A 16006-nucleotide genomic window follows, 5' to 3' on the forward strand; every position below is an offset into this window, starting at 1 on the left:
TATCCTCTGGAACTACTAACCTGCCTCAGAATCTGACTCCACTATCGGTGCCTCTGACCCATCCTTCCATATCCTCAATGTCATCAAATAGTGCGTCCCTTACTGTGCATCTAACACCCGATGTACGAGTGTCGGACAAGCCACCAAACTCCGTAAACACAATAAGTCTCCATGCTCCTCCATGACTAGTCGATACTGACTAAGCGTATCCACCAACCCAAACTCCCAGATAGCCAACCGAACTACAACCAATCTCCTACTCATGGCGTCAGCCACCACGTTGGCCTTGCCTGGATGATACTACAAAGTAAAATCAAAGTCCTCAAGGTACTCCATCCATCTGCGCTGTCTCTGATTCAAATCCCTCTGAGAAAACAAATACCGAAGACTTCTATGATCTGAGAATACCTCAAATCTTTCTCCATAAAGATAATATCTCCACTGTTTAAGTGTGAAAACTACCGCGACTAACTCCAAATCGTGCACTGGCTAATTCCTCTCGTGCTGCTTCAATAAACGTGAAGCATACTCAACCACTCTGTCTTGCTGCATCAGCACACAACCCAATCCAACTCTTTAAGCATCACAATATACCTGATAACCAATACCTCTGTCTGGTATCACCAACACTGGAGGTGATGTGAGTCGAGTCTTCAATTCTTTGAAAGCCTGCTCACACTCGTCTCTCCACACAAACGGAACATCCTTTAAGGTCAAATGTGTTATCGACGCTGCAATCCACTAGAACCCCTCAATAAAATGCTGCTAGTAACTTGTTAATCCCAGGAAACTGCAAATCTCTCCTACATTCTTTGGTCTCCTCCATGCTATGACTGCCTCCACCTTAGCTGGATCCACTGCTATCCCTTCCTAGGATATCACATGCCCTAAAAATTTCACCTGAGTCACCCAAAACTCACACTTACTCAGCTTGGCATACAGTCTATGCTCTCTGAGCGTCTGCAGCACAATCTCCAAGTGTCTGACGTGCTACTCCTCAGTGACTGAATAAACCAATATGTCATTAATGAACACAATCACAAACTGATCTAGATACGGCCTGAACACCCTATGCATCAAATCCATAAACGCTGCAGGTGCATTGGTTAGCCCAAATGGCATAACCAAGAACTCATAATGGCCAAACCGTGTGCGAAAATTTGTCTTCGGATTATCCTCCTTCCGGATCCTCAACTGGTGGTACCCCGATCTGAGATCAATCTTGGAGTAATAATGACTACCTCTCAACTGATCAAACAAATCATTAATCCTCAGCAACGGATATTTGTTCTTCACTGTCACCCTGTTCAGCTGCCGATAGTCCACACACATATGCATCGTACCATCATTCTTTTTCACAAACAAACTAGGTGCTTCGCAAGGTGAAGTGCTTGGTTTGATAAAACTAAATTTCTGTAAACCTATTAACTGAGTGTCTAACTCCTTCAGCTCTGGTGTCATCCTGTACTGTGGTATGGAAATCAGATCTTTACCCGAATGCAGCTCAATCATAAAGTCAATCTCCCTCTGCGGTGGCAATCCTAATAAATCATCAGGAAAAACATTCATGTAACGCTCCACAACTGGTATAGGGGTCAAAGAGTCCTTCGTAGACGCTGAAGTAATCAGACTCGCCACAACACAATCGGTGTACTGAGGATTTTCTAGAAAATGTGGACACGGAAGAAGTCTCGTCCCACAAAATCTAACCATCCCCATAGGTGTGGTCAGTGTAATCCTCCTCTCAGCACACTCTATAATCACCTCATACCCAATCAACCAATCCAATCCGAGAATAACATCAAAATCAGTAAATGGCATCACAAACAGTTTCATTCTAAACTCATGGTCTACGAAACTAAATACATAGTCCCTACAGATACCATTAATCACGGTACCTGGTCTTGGGGTGAATCAACTATAAATCTCCTTGCTACACCCATAATCTCTAAACCCAATGCCTCAGCAAATGATGCAGAAATAAATGAATGCATGCCATCAGTGTTAAACAAAACACGTGCCCAAGAACTGAATAAGAGAAACCTACCTCCCAAATGGTCTCGCTCCGCTGGTACTGCATCAGGGCCAGTGCATATACTCCACCTCTCTAAACCTGCTGCTGCTGAGCTAGTGGCCAACCTCGTCCAGTAGGACCCCTCGGTATCGAAACCAGTGTTGGTGCTGGAACCCTCTGACCTCGAGGTGCTGGCAGTACAGGTCCTCCACCCTGTGGACAATCTCTCCTAGTACGTCCTGGCAAACCATACCGAAAATATAACGGGTTGTTTCCACATGTATAGCAGTGTTGGGGCTGGTGGTCCCGCCTCAGAGCCTGTCCCTGTTGGTTTGATTTCTTCCCCTGCTGACCCTATCTCTGCCCTTGCTGACCCTGTCTAGGACCCTGTTGTCCCTGCCTAGGTCCCAGGTAACCCTGCCTCTGACGCTGAGAACCGTACCCCTGACTCTGTTGCTGCCCCCGAGTATCAGTCCTCTATCTGTGCTAACTACTCTCACCGTTGTAGATGTAAAACTCTCAAGCTTCCTCTTGTGAATCTCCCAATAATCCTTAATCTCCACTAAAGTCCTCTCGACTCCAAGTGCCTTATCAATACACTCGCGATAAGTGGTGATAGTCTGAGCCGCCAAATAAGGTGAAATCTTTGGCGACAATCCTCCCCGTATCACCCTAACTCCTCAAAACGAGCCTGATACTGAGTTATTGTCATGTCCGGAGACTGAATCAACTCAAGAAACTCCTTAGCCTTAGCTACACGCAGTCTGTGGTACATACTGTGCCAAAAAAGCTGTCTCAAACTCTGCCCACGGCATACCCTCTCTGCCCCGACTAACTGTCATCACCTCCCACTAGGTAAAATCATCCCCCTCTAGAAACTCTACAGCTAATAAAGCCCTCCTCTGCTCAGGAATCCGCAAGGAAGTCATCTTCCTACGTAGTTGGCGAAGCCACTCCTCTGCTGCCACGGGATCTATCACTCCCTCATAAACCTGAGGGTTCGTCTTCCGTAACTCGGCTAGCTCCTTGATCGAAGTATCAGTCACTAAAGCTACCTGTAACCCACCCAAAGCCGGAACCTCAATAGGAGCCTGTAGTGTAGCTAGGGCTGGAGCGGCAATCTATGTCACAAGTCCCGTAATAGTCTGCCTAAGAGCTCGCACCAACTCAGTAATATCCCAGACCTCCTGTAGTAAAGTAGTCACTACCGCCTCTACCTCCTGTGGTGCTGGCTATACCGATGGTACCTCCTGATCCTTCCCAACATCATCCACTGGGTCTATATACACTCCCCGCTTGGCCCTACCCCTCCCACGTCTCACACCCCTACCATGTCTCGTACCCCTACCTCTCCGTCCTTGCCCACTCTCTAATGGAGCCACCTCGGGCACACCCACCTCATCTACCCCCTGAGGCTCATCTGCCACGCCGGGACGTGATTGGTAGGGGACACCCTATTCCCCAAACCAATTCTCAAACCAATAATTGAACCCAATAAACATATATAATAATAATAATAATAACCCATGAAACACGATGTGAAACAGTTTTGTATCCAAAATACTGTATAAACAACCATCTAAACCACCGGAGTACATGTACAATAGCGGAACCGTAGAATATATCTACCCGATGCCAAACCGAGTAATATATACAAAATACAATACCAAAATCTCATGCCCTGCTAGAAGAGTGCCCTCGAGGCTACACATCTGCTCATGAATCCCGTCACTGACCGCCATCAACCGCATCTAACTCACCTAAAAGGGAATAAAGAAGAGGCTACACATCCCCTTGATTTGATGGAGTTGTTGTTGGGTAGGAAACCTTCAGATCCTTGAATCCCTATGAAAGCTTGGTGAGAAGGAGCTTTGTAGCCTCAAAACCCAGGAAAAAAAGTTGAGAGCTTCCTAAACTCGGCCGCCCTCTTTTTATATCCTCCAAACTCCCAGAAAAACCTAATTTTGGTGTATTTCGGAAAGCTGCTACGTCAATCTCCGCTCGAGCGGTGATGGCTGCTCGAGCGGTCAAAGATGTAGCTTCTGTGGCAGCAGCTACCTTCAGCTCCGCTCGATCTCTGTGGGGCGCTTGAGTGGAATACTTGGCCGCTTGAGCGGTCATATGTGCTCGAGCGGCCATTTAGTGTTCCAGTGGTCCTATATATGATCCCAATTGCAATTTACTCCTCTCTTTGATCCGTATCTTTGCTCCAACTCCTCCTACCATAAAAATACAAGGAACATGAATAATATCAATCTAATTCCATAAAAAAGTATCGAGAACATAATGCACTTAAGCACAAAAATGTGGTAAAATATATGTACATCAAATACCCCCACACTTATCTTTTGCTCGTCCTCGAGTAAATTACTCCGTCATTAATCTCAGAAAGTCATACCACTGTAATCACTCCAAAAGAACTTACCCAAATCTCAACTCAACGATTAAATGAAACCAGAATCACAAACCGTCATATTCATCTCAAAATTTACAACAGTAACCATTCATCACATAACGTTTAGCTTCAACTTCAAATCTCACAGATGATTCACTCAGAATAAAAATTCACACCGAAGTTGCCAAACTACTCTCAAAAGAAGCGTATGTGGGCGGAATAATGTAAGAAGATAACAAAATCCCACATACAAGTCAAGAAGAACGCACTATGAAAGAAAATAAAAATTAGATCTCGTCAACGGATATCACTTACCAAGAATCGTGAACAATATCTCGGATCACTTCTCAAAATCAAACCAAGTCATTCTCAAGATCAAGTAGGACTTTTTAGGCTTGTAACGTAAGGCTAGGGGTATAGTGTAGGTAAAAGCAAAGGTAAGAAAATACATAAAATTCAAGAGACATCAAAATTTCCAAATAGCAATCCGAACCCTTCTCTAAATATTTAATTCCCAATCAATTCACAAAACACCTACACTTTCCAACTCTTTGAAACTTCTCACCCTACATCAACAATATAAGAGCTACCAATAATCATTCCTTAGAATTTTTTATTTTTTTAACGCATGCTCTTGCTTCCTCATTGATTCTTGTTTTTTTTTTCTTTTCTCAATTCCGCATTCAACTTTTTTTTTTTTTTTTACTTCCTTGCAATACCCCCACACTGAACTCCCTTCTTTCATAACCAAAGCACAACTCCAATAAATTTATCAAAACACATCAACAATCAACTCTTGTTCAATTATTCATTCAACTCAATAGTTCTCAAAAGGAGATAAGAAATTCAGTTTTCCTTCATCAAATGAACCTCAAATTAAATAGGGTAAGGTTGATTGGCCATGACAAAAAGGTTTGTGTTTAGGCTCAAAGAGGGTACTAGCGATAAATATATGTAAGGGTAGGCTAGAAAGATAACCAAACGAATCAAAGAAGGCCTACCTTCCTCTCTTAAGATCAACATGATCATCATAAGAAAAGTTCATCAAGACATAAATTCACAACGATATTCTTGGCAAACAATCAAAACAAGGCATATGAGATCTATTTCAAGTAAGTTTAAGCACAAAAACAAAAATTATGGAGTAGACAAAATCCCTCAGAACAAACGATTGGCTCAAAATCTCACCGGGCATAAGTCTCCACAATTTGTATGTGATAAACGACACCATGCAATTTCTCGACTTCACATGCAAGGTAATGATTCACGACATATTTAATCTCCAAACATAAAATTCAAGCAGATCATCTTTAGAGTAGTTCAGCGACACAAATTACTTTCATCATTGCGAAGAAGCATCTAACCCAAAACGCACAAACAAAGACTCTAACTAATCCTAACAGCCCGTTGTCGTAGGGAATCACGATGGTATTTAGCGCATACCATAAGCCTTTAAACCCCTAGGTGTCCCTAGTGGACGAGTTATAGTCTCGTGAGGGCTTACCAGGACGATACCCACAAACATCACAGTTGTTCTTTTTTTTTTATTATTATTTTTTTTATAACCACATACTGCTAACATAAGAGATTCAGATACATGCCTATGGTAAGCAAATAGCAATTAATACATACCGTATCTTGGATCCAAAAGTCACTCCAAAGGTCACCCCAAAAATCACCCCCCCACACTTAGATATTGCAGTGTCCCCAATGCAGAAAAAAAATAAAATAAAATAAAATAAGACAAAGAAACACACAAAAGTGGGAACAACACAACCTGAGAGTAATCATGGTGGAGGTGGAACATCGGGTGGTGGGCACCCCAAGAAAACTATAAGTGCCTCCTAGCTAGCTCTAAGCAGTGTCAACTCTGTCCGGACATCTTCAAATCCATTCATGACATAAGCACGTAAGCTGGCCTGCTCCTCAGCAACAGTACGGAGTTCAGTACCCAAGATCTCAAATCGCTCAATCAAAGTAGGTGCACCAGAACTCCCGTGAGAAGAACCAGAAACACCTCTCATTCTCAAGGCAATCCTATCCATATGTGATCGGCTTAGATTCCATGAGCTCATAGAGAAAGTGTCCATAGGGAAATCAACAGCCGACTTCTCTCGCAAAGTAATCTCATGCTTCTACAGCAACCGAGTAATAAGGCGAGGGAAAAGAAGAAACTGATTTGACTGATTCTCCAACCTGCTTTTAACCAAAAGCATTTGTTCGACAAAGACTTTACCAACGTCAAACCACTCTTTCTTAAGCATAGCATATAAAACCTCCAAAAATGGACCCCGCCGTTCCTGATCATGTCCTATAGGAATCAAATTCTTCTTGACAACGGTGTCAATAAGTCTCATATATTTTGGAAGTTGGGAACGTGTCACAAAGCACTGGCCAAAATATGTCTCAGTGGTGAGAGCCATAATGATATCGGCCATAAATGGAACCGTGGACCGCTCAAACCCAGTATTGGGAACAAATTCCCGAGGAAACCCGATTAACTCACATAAGTCCGTAGTAGAGAACTGAATAACTTGCTGCTCAATAGTTACGGAATATGACTTTGGATCGTCAGTCATACTCTCGTGTTCCTCTCCCTGAACTTCAGTAAGTGTGCGATAAAAAGATCGCACTGCCTTTGTATACACGGGCAACTGATCACCAGGGTCAAGATCCAAAAGGTACTCAAGAGAGTGCGTGGTGAGATATTGCATTGCTTCCTGGTGTTCGGGCAGTGCACGCACATTAGCAGCAATGCGTGTCTCCTTTTCAAGAGGAGCCTCAGTATAAATATCAGCACCCTTTTTGAATGAAGTGGTAGGTGGAGCAACAGCTTTGCGCTTTCCCATTAGACCTGAAGTGCGGCGCTGGAGCTGGTATCACCGCTCAAGCGGAGCAAACCGAGGCTGCTGTTCCAGAAGCATGGGTACGAGCGGATCGAGCGCTGCTTACAGATCCAGCGGCAACCCGGTTCTGCGGTAAAATTACACCCAGTTTTTTTTTTTTTTTTTTCTTCTTCTTCTTCTTCTTCTTCTCTAACCATGCAATATTTACACAACACACAAAAATACATAATAAACTTACATACATATTTTGGGTTGCCTCCCAACTAGCGCCTTATTTAATGTCTTGGCAAGACGAAGCTTCTTTGACTATGGTGTTAGATTTGGGACTTGATCAACTACGACACCAATGTCAACATCTGTGAGAGAGTCAGTTAAAAATGGCTTCACTCGTTGCCCATTCACCTTGAACGTGCTACCATCTCTCGGATTCCGAATTTCCACCGCACCATAAGGAAAAACTTTCATGACCTCAAATGGTCCCGTCCATCTAGAATTTAATTTACCTGGAAACAAATGAAATCGAGAATTATATAATAAAACACGCATACCTTCGGTAAGTTCTTTTGGCTGAATCAATTTGTCATGTGCTGCCTTAGTGCGTTCCTTGTAAAGCTTTGCATTTTCATAAGCTTCAAGACGGAGTTCCTCTAACTCGTTGAGTTGTAACTTTCTTTCTTCACCTGCAGCTTGTATATCAAAATTTAATTTCTTTATAGCCCAATACGCCCAGTGCTCGAGTTCCATAGGCAAGTGACATGCTTTTCCAAACACAAGACGATAAGGACTCATACCAATCGGTGTTTTAAAAGCTGTCCTATATGCCCACAAAGCATCATTAAGCTTAATAGCCCAATCTTTCCTAGTGGAGTTGACAGTTTTCTCCAAAATTCGTTTGATCTCCCTATTGCTAACTTCCACTTGACCCGATGTTTGAGGATGGTATGGGGTGGCTATTTTGTGAGTGATGTTGTATTTTTTTAACAAGGCTTCAAAAGGCTTATTGCAAAAATGACTACCACCATCACTAATAATGGCCCTAGGGGTTCCAAATCTAGTAAAAATCATATCCTTAAGGAATGTAAGAACAACCCTATGGTTATTGGTCCTAGTAGCTAGGGCTTCAACCCATTTAGAGACGTAATCCACTGCTACAAGGATATAAGTGTAGCCATAAGAAGGGGGAAACGGACCCATAAAATCAATACCCCACACATCAAACATCTCAACCACAAGAATGCTATTCAAAGGCATTTCATTCCTTCTACCAATATTTCCCGACCTTTGACAATTATTACATCTAGCACAAAAGTGGAATGCATCTTTAAAAAGCGTAGGCCAGAAAAAACCTGATTGGAGCACTTTTAAAGCTGTTTTCTTAGCTCCAAAGTGTCCACCACAAGCAAGATCATGTGCATGGTGTAGAATGTTCTCTTGTTCTTCTTTAGGAATGCACCGGCGAATGATTTGGTCGGGTCCATGCTTGAACAAATAAGGATCCTCCCAATAATAGTGCTTGACCGATGCCAAAAATCTCTTCTTTTCCTGAAAAGTTAGTCCTTCTTGAAGTACGCCACAAGCAAGATAATTAACAAAATCAGCATACCATGGTTCCTTTGAATGGACAATCAAGAGTTGCTCATCCGGAAAAGTCTCATTGATCGGCACCTGATTCTCTTGACAAAATCCTTCTTCCACAATGCGTGATAGGTGATCGGCCACCACATTCTCACTACCCTTTTTATCTTTGATCTCCAAATCGAACTCTTGAAGTAAGAGGATCCACCGAATCAACCTAGGCTTGGCATCTTTCTTATTCAACAAATACTTTAAAGCCGCATGGTCAGTATAAACAATTACTTTGGAACCAACTAGATAAGCACGAAATTTTTCCAGAGCAAATACCACTGCCAGCAACTCTTTTTCTGTGGTAGAGTAATTGAGTTGTGCGTCATTCAAAGTGCGACTAGCATAATAAATAACATGGGACGCCTTACCATCCTTTTGACCAAGAACCGCACCAACAGCATAATCAGATGCATCACACATAAGCTCAAATGGTAACGACCAATTGGGAGTAGAAATAATAGGAGACGAGGTCAATGCATGTTTCAACACATTAAAAGCTGCCAAGCACTCTTTGTCAAAATCAAAAACTGCATCTTTAGCCAATAAATCGCAAAGAGGTTTGGTGATCTTAGAAAAATCTTTGATGAAACGTCTATAAAAACCCGCATGTCCTAAAAAACTTCTAACACCGTTAATAGAAGTAGGGGAAGGTAAATTTTTTATCAAGTCAATTTTTGCTTTGTCTACCTCAATCCCCTCGTGAGACACTACATGTCCTAGCACGATACCCCTCCTAACCATGAAATGACATTTTTCCCAATTCAAAATTAAATTCGTCGCTTGACATCGTTGCAAAACTAGAGCTAAATTTTCAAGGCATGCATCAAAAGAAGATCCAAAAACTGAAAAATCATCCATGAATACCTCAATTATTCGCTCCACCATGTCGGAAAAAATTGCCATCATGCAACGTTGGAAAGTAGCGGGAGCATTGCACAATCCGAAGGGCATCCTTCTATAAGCGAATGTACCGAATGGGCATGTGAAGGTGGTCTTTTCTTGATCCTCAGGTGCAATCGGAATTTGATTATAACCTGAAAACCCATCAAGAAAACAATAGTGAGAATGACCCGATAAGCGTTCAAGCATTTGATCAATGAAAGGGAGAGGAAAGTGATCCTTTCTAGTGGCGGTATTCAACTTCCGATAGTCAATGCACACTCTCCATCCGGTAGTCATCCTTGTAGGAATAAGTTCATCATCCTTGTTCTTTACCACCGTGATACTGGATTTCTTTGGCACTACTTGAACCGGACTTACCCACTTGCTATCCGAAATTGGATAGATCACCCCCACATCGAGCAATTTGAGGACTTCGGCTCTCACCACTTCCTTCATGTTTGGATTGAGTCTTCTTTGTGATTCTCGTGATGGTCTTACCTCATCCTCCATTAAAATTCTATGCATGCACAAGGTGGGGCTAAGGCCTTTGATATCGGCAATAGTCCATCCCAAAGCCGTTTGATGATGTTTAAGCACTTGAATGAGACTCTTCTCCTCTTCCTTAGTCAAATCCGTAGCAATAATTACCGGAAGAGTCTCATCTTTACCTATGTATGCATACTTGAGATGTTGTGGCAATGGTTTTAATTCCAACTTTGGCGGAGAGATGATAGATGGTTTGAGCTTTGTCTTATTCATCACCAATGGCTCAATTGGAGGCGTGTACCTTGGTTGATATGGTTTGGTGTGCTCTAAAACCGCTCCAACACTTTCAATTGCTTCTTCTTCACTAGGTGATCCTATCAAAACCTGTTCAAGATCCGTAATTTCATTATGCACAAAGGTAGATGTAATCAACGTATCTATTAGATCAATAGAGAAACACGTATCAAGTGAAGTAGAAGGAAAAGAGAGAGCTTCAAACACTTTAAGTTCCACAGTTTCTCCCAAAACGGTCATTGTCAAGGTACCGTCCTTCACTCGGATGCATGTGTCTGCAGTTGCCATGAATGGCCGACCAAGAAGTATCGGTGCATCATGTCCATTCATCCCACTTTCTTCCGTATCTAAAATTATGAAATCTGCAGGAAGAATGAGTTTATCTACTTGAACCAAAATATCTTCTACAATACCTTTAGGATACCTCACAGAACGATCGGCAAGCTCAAGACGAACTGTAGTCTTCTTCATTCCTTGGATTCCAAGTTCCTTGTAAACCGAGAATGGCATTAAGTTGATGCTTGCTCCAAGATCTAGCATCGCATGTCCATGTCGCTTGCTGCCAATGGTGATGGGTATATCAAAGCTACCCGGATCAGATAACTTGGGTGGAAGGTCCCTTTGAAGAATTGCACTCACGTTCTTATTCAACTTGACTCCTTCGTTAGGTGCAAACTTTAGCTTATGAGTCTTCAAACTCTTCAAGAATTTCCCATATGCCGGAATCTGTTCTATCACATCAAGCAAGGGCAAGTTAATTTGAACTTTACTCAACACATCATAAATTTCTTTGAAATACTTATCCTGCTTGTTTTGCTTAAGACGACCCGGGAATGGAATAGGTGGCATGTAAGGATTGACCTCCTTATGGAGAACACTCGTATTGCCTTCCTTAGAATGAGTGGCAGGTGGAGTAGGCTCAGATTTTTCAACATCTTGTTGAACATCTTCTTGTTCTTTTTCACCTACATCCACAACGTCATTAATGTCATCAACACCATTATTAATAACCTTACCACGTCGAAGATGAATGGCCTTGGCTTGTTCATTGTTCTTCGGATTGACAACAGTTTGACTAGGAAATTTTCCAGCTTCCCTTTGGCTTAATGCCTCAGCGATTTGACCAACTTGAGCCTCCAACTTTTGTTGACTAATAGCCAATTGCCGCACCATGTCCTCCAATGTGGTGGTTGGTGGATTGGCTTGGTTCTGGGTATTCTTCCATGAAAAATTTGGATGTGCTCGAAAACCTGGGTTATAAGAGTTGGAGTATGGGTCAAACCTTGGATTCCGGTTATAAGAGTTCATCATGTTTGCCTGTTCTTGTACAAACTCCGGAAAATCCACTCCTTGAGGGCATGTGATGGTTGTATGGCCAGGAACATGACATATGGCACAGATCTCTTGTTGAATTGTATGCCCATTCATTGCTAGAAGCATGTCCAACTTACTAGCAATAGCATCAACCTGCGATCTTGGTGCAAAAATATCAGAGTTATTAAGTTCAAAAACACCAACTCGCTTACCTCGCGTCTCTGAATGTTGGGTCTCAACTGCTAGATTATCAAACAAAGTTTGACATTCTGTTGGAGTCTTATTCCTGATAGATCCCCCTACATAATTATTAACTGCAGCCTTACTAGGAACTGTCAGTGCTTTATAAAAGATGCGCATCAACACTAATGAAGGCAAAGCATGATGGGGACACTGAGTTAACAAATTATTAAATCTCTCCCACGCTTCAGAAAAAGACTCATCAAGTTGTTGTTCAAATTGCATGATCTTATCCCTAAGAGCATCAGTTTTCTGAGTTGAGAAAAATTTTTCTAAAAATTTATTTTGTACCTCAGTCCATGTCGTCAGTGAACCCGGTCTCAAACTGTTGAGCCATGTTCTTGCTTTGTCCTTCATAGAGTAGGGGAAGATCTTCAACCTCAAGTGCTCCTCAGTAACTCCCATAGACAAAGACATGTTAGAAACCATATTAAAAATTTCACGAATATGACTAAGTGGATCCTCCGAACTTAGACCATGAAAAGAAGGCATCATGTTAAAGTGTATGGTCTTAAGCTCGTAGTTCCTAGCTGCCGTCGGAAGTACGATGCAAGATGGGGATTATGGAATAGTGGGGATGTCAAGATCACCCATCGTTTCAGCTGGAACTATTGCCGCCATCTTCTTGTCTTCGGTTGAGGATTCTTCGTTACTTTCACCTTGATTCTTATTCCTCAACAAACTTTCAATGTTGTCTATGTAAGGTTGTAGCTCTCCTTTCAAAGAGCGTCTACCTTGCATAAACCTGAAAAATTAAAATAAAAAAAATTAAGTACACAATTGAACTAAACTAGTCCCCGGCAACGGCGCCAAAAACTTGATGTAATAATTCTCGCAAGTGCACAAGAGTCTACGAACAGTACAATGTATGCAAGTACAAGGTCGATCCCACGGAGACTAGTTAATCTAATTAATGTACCTAACTTGATGAATGCTTCAGAAATTGTGATGAATGAGAATATGTATGATGTAATTAAACTAAACTAACAAATGAGTTAAAATTCAGATTTTTGTGATATCAATATGAGAAGAACACTAGGACAATGATTTCACCTAGTACTCTTATCACAAGCATTCAACTAACAAACACACAATTATGGTTCCAATTCAAGGGTTGATTCTTTCTTAAATATGTTGGTTTGTTCGTTCGCGGTGCCAACAAATATTATTAACAATGGATTAATCCTGTTCGGTTCGCAGTTTTTAACCCAAGACTAACAACTCATTACGATCTAAAGAACTATAGCAACCAATCAATCCCCTAAACCTTGTTCATGACAGTCGACAATTGATTTCCTTAATTCCAGTTCCACTAAGACATGTGAATTCGGTTCGTTCCTTAGTCCTAGCTAGATGAATCTAGTTGAGCATTCAATTGGTGATCAAGCAATCAAACAAACAATAGACTATAAGCATGGTAATTAAAAACATGAATCCTTGAACCAAAATTATGCATCCATTAAATTGAAATACTTGCAATATTCATACTAGGCTACATCAAGCCCTAGCAAAGAGGTTTAGTTACAACTCATCTTCAGAGTATCAAAAATAAATCTAAGAAGAGAAATCATGGAAAAGAGTTGAAGAAAATCCCCTTGATTTGATGGAGTTGTTGTTGGGTAGGAAACCTTCAGATCCTTGAATCCCTATGAAAGCTTGGTGAGAAGGAGCTTTGTAGCCTCAAAACCCAGGAAAAAAAGTTGAGAGCTTCCTAAACTCGGCCGCCCTCTTTTTATATCCTCCAAACTCCCAGAAAAACCTAATTTTGGTGTATTTCAGAAAGCTGCTACGTCAATCTCCGCTCGAGCGGTGATGGCTGCTCGAGCGGTCAAAGATGTAGCCTCTGTGGCAGCAGCTACCTTCAGCTCCGCTCGATCTCTGTGGGGCGCTTGAGCGGAATACTAGGCCGCTTGAGCGGTCATATGTGCTCGAGCGGCCATTTAGTGTTCCAGTGGTCCTATATATGATCCCAATTGCAATTTACTCCTCTCTTTGATCCGTATCTTTGCTCCAACTCCTCCTACCATAAAAATACAAGGAACATGAATAATATCAATCTAATTCCATAAAAAAGTATCGAGAACATAATGCACTTAAGCACAAAAATGTGGTAAAATATATGTACATCAAGTGACCTAAGCAATTTCTAAATGTCATTATTGAGAGAGGAATTAGGGATTAAGGGACCAAGGGAGTTGAATTGGATAGGTGAGGTGAAGTTAAGTACCCTAGTGCTTTCCATATTTGATTACATACTTGTGTTTGATTTGTCTTGGTTCTTTTTGATTAGTTTAGTTAAAATCAAAACCAACCATTAGTCTTTCTCCCAATTTTGCATAATTGTTGCTTGTTTGACATTGACTTGATTTGTCAATATATCCCTAGGGAAAAGATAATTTACTCATCTCTTTATTACTTGTGCTATTTGTGCGCTTGCAACTAAATCCACAGCAAGTTTTTAGCGCCGTTGCCGGGGATTGAGGCAATTGGTTTTTGTCAAACTATGTTTTCAATTGTGTTAATTGGTTTTTATTTTTCTGCAGAAATTTTTTCTCTTGTATGAGCTTGGGAAGGCATACTCTTAATTCGAAATTGATTGATATTGATTTGGAAATTAAGAGGACACTTTGCAATCTTATGCAGGAGCATACTAATAATATCGTAGAAGTCATGGGAGACAATCAAGCAAGGAGGAATGTTGGTGATCTTGGTGGAGGTTTAAATGTGAATGATGGAAATGGTAATGGTGGAGGTGCTAATAGAAGAAATGGTGGTGAAGAGGTTGAAAACCCTCCTAGGCAATTTGATCCTTGTTCTCTTGACGATTGTGCTAGGACTACTTGGGATACAAATCGTTCAAGCATCCGCTATCCTCCTATCAATGCTACTAATTTTGAGATCAAGCTGGCTATTATCAACATTATCTCTAACTCGGTGAATTTCTATGGTCTTCCTAATGAAGATCCCAATGCCCATCTTCACTCTTTCTTGCATGTGTGCACTACTTTTGAGATTAACGGAGCTTCTAAGGATGCTATCTTGTTGAGGTTATTCCCATTCTCCTTGAGGGACAAGGCTAAGGGATGGTTGATGTCCTTGCCTCCCAATTTTATCACCACTTGAGATGAGATGGCGGAGCAATTCTTGGTGAAATTCTTTCCTCCGGCCAAGGCGGTGCAAATTAGGGTGGATATCATGTCTTCTGCTCAAAAGGATCTTGAATCATTTTATGAGGCTTGGGAGCGCTTTAAAGACATTATTCGAAGTTTCCCAAACCACATACTTTCGGAATGGGTGGTATATCAAGCCTTTTATAATAGTTTGAGTATGTATACTAAAGAAACTATTGATGCTGCCAAGGGAGGTTCATTCATGACGAAAAATCAAGAGGAGGCTCGGCAATTACTTGATAAAGTGGCCAAGACCACTAACACTTGGTCGTTGGCGAGGGGGAATCCTAAGCAAGGGGAAAGTTCTAGAGATGATGAAGTTATGTCTACCTTGGCTATTATGGCAAAGAAGATTGATGCATTGACAATAAATCAAGCCAAGGGGTACATGTTATGCAAAGCACACCTTCCTATATTTCTTGTGATTATTGTTGTGATGTCATCCTACAGGGGAGTGTGTTATCGCTTCTTCTTCTAACTCTAGTGAGCAAGTGAATGCCATTGGTGGAGGTAATTTCAATCAACCCCGAAATGATCCTTATCCAACTTCTACAATCCGAGATTTAGGAATCACCCCAACTTCTCTTGGAGCAATACTCAAAATGTGCAAAATCCTCAACAACTAGTGCAGCCCCAAGAGAAGAAGAGGGATATTGATGAGATGTTCTCAAAGCTAGTCGGAGGCCTAAAGTCAATGGTCAACAGTGTCAAACCAGGTCAAACAGTGCCAAACCGGGTA

At 41.6% G+C, this 16006-nt stretch overlaps 1 non-coding gene across 1 annotated transcript; it reads left to right on the forward strand.

Moving 5' to 3' along the window:
- Positions 1-12234: 12234 nt before the first annotated feature.
- Positions 12235-12342, forward strand: LOC120013970. Its single transcript, XR_005471509.1, has one exon. It is a non-coding gene; the product is annotated as a small nucleolar RNA R71 (small nucleolar RNA).
- Positions 12343-16006: the final 3664 nt, after the last annotated feature.

This window comes from Tripterygium wilfordii, chromosome 13, assembly GCF_013401445.1.
Source record: "Tripterygium wilfordii isolate XIE 37 chromosome 13, ASM1340144v1, whole genome shotgun sequence".
Taxonomy (NCBI): Eukaryota; Viridiplantae; Streptophyta; class Magnoliopsida; order Celastrales; family Celastraceae; genus Tripterygium; species Tripterygium wilfordii.